General features: G+C 44.2%; 1 long non-coding RNA gene across 1 annotated transcript; it reads left to right on the top strand.

Annotated features, from left to right (window-relative positions):
• On the top strand, nucleotides 1-879 carry LOC106532800 (uncharacterized). Its single transcript, XR_001312150.1, has 2 exons — nucleotides 1-70; nucleotides 117-879. It is a non-coding gene; the product is annotated as an uncharacterized LOC106532800 (long non-coding RNA).
• The last annotated feature ends 966 nt before the right edge of the window (nucleotides 880-1845 follow it).

The following is a 1845-nucleotide window of genomic DNA, read 5'->3' as shown; positions in this document are numbered from 1 at the left end:
GGTTCTGACTCCTGGTCCACACAGGTTCTGACTCCTGGTCCACACAGGTTCTGACTCCTGGTCCACACAGGTTCTGACTCCTGGTCCACACAGGTTCTGACTCCTGGTCCACACAGGTTCTGACTCCTGATCCACACAGGTTTGGTTTAATGTCAAACAACAGTTCCTGCTGACTCAGCTGTCATCAGCCCCTCCCCCCTCGAGCCGAGCCCCGCCCCTCCTCACTTCGCTTCATTTCCTCCTCAGGCTGCTGATGTCATTTCCACCCGTGGACTTGTAGGATGTGGGTTAGCTTCCTGTCTGCTTTCAAAGCCCCGCCCCCCGGCGTTGAAGGAGTGCGCCGGTTGTGATACTTCCCCATGCGTGGTGGGGGGGGGTCGCTCCTCTCCGACCCGGGCCTCGGCTCATTCAGGGTCCGATCGCCGACGTTTTCACACCTTTTATCTGGACTTTAGTCAGTTTCCTTTTTGTTTTTTGTTTTTTTACACACTGAACTTGAATTTCTTAGCAAACCGAAACACAAACAGATCTAAAGGAAATAAAAAGGTAATTCTACTTGAATTGGGGATTTGAAACCCAGATGTTTTGTTTTTCGCGTTCTCTCTCCCTGTTTCTTAAAGGAACGTGTACTTTTACTGTTTGGGCAATCCTGTGTATTGCTGCCWCTGTTGTATCTAGCGATGGATCTGTCTTACCTTTTTATTCTGTCGGGTCAAAAAGCTGAAATGTAGAAGTTTTTRTTTGAATATTGTGTCTGAATGCAGCATGTTTTTAAATCCGGTTGGGCTTCTACTATGGATGCACTTCATCTCCATCATGTAAAATAAGCTCACGTGCCGACAAGAGAACTAAATTAAACATTTTTCTGTTTTAACTTCATCTGTTTGCATCTTTGAACTTGTTTTACTGGTTTAAACCTGATTTTAGTCTAAGATTAAACCAAAATGGATCTTTTCAGCTCATAAAGCCTAAATTCTAGTTAATGGTGCTGTGATGCAGTATGAGACAAAATTAAGACTTACTCAACCAGCAGTTGCTACATCCTTGTAGCAGGAAGCTATATTTTATTCCTAAACCAACAATTGATCTGATTAATGACAGGCCGGCACCGCTAACCCTGCGACCTGAGAGGTCAGCTTTGGTAAATGAGAAGGAGAACATTCATTTGTGTTAGCATCATAGAGGCTAGCAACTAGCACGGATAAACTTGTGTTAGCATCATAGAGGCTAGCAGCTAGCACGGATAAACTTGTGTTAGCATCATAGAGGCTAGCAGCTAGCATGGATAAACTTGTGTTAGCATCATAGAGGCTAGCAGCTAGCACGGATAAACTTGTGTTAGCATCATAGAGGCTAGCAACTAGCATGGATAAACTTGTGTTAGCATCATAGAGGCTAGCAGCTAGCACGGATAAACTTGTGTTAGCATCATAGAGGCTAGCAACTAGCATGGATAAACTTGTGTTAGCATCATAGAGGCTAGCAGCTAGCACGGATAAACTTGTGTTAGCATCATAGAGGCTAGCAACTAGCATGGATAAACTTGTGTTAGCATCATAGAGGCTAGCAGCTAGCACGGATAAACTTGTGTTAGCATCATAGAGGCTAGCAACTAGCATGGATAAACTTGTGTTAGCATCATAGAGGCTAGCAGCTAGCACGGATAAACTTGTGTTAGCATCATAGAGGCTAGCAACTAGCATGGATAAACTTGTGTTAGCATCATAGAGGCTAGCAGCTAGCACGGATAAACTTGTGTTAGCATCATAGAGGCTAGCAACTAGCATGGATAAACTTGTGTTAGCATCATAGAGGCTAGCAGCTAGCACGGATAAACTTGTGTTA

Source organism: Austrofundulus limnaeus, unplaced genomic scaffold (assembly GCF_001266775.1).
Source record: "Austrofundulus limnaeus strain Quisiro unplaced genomic scaffold, Austrofundulus_limnaeus-1.0 Scaffold833, whole genome shotgun sequence".
Lineage (NCBI taxonomy): Eukaryota > Metazoa > Chordata > Actinopteri > Cyprinodontiformes > Rivulidae > Austrofundulus > Austrofundulus limnaeus.
This window is presented reverse-complemented; position numbering and strand designations above follow the sequence as displayed.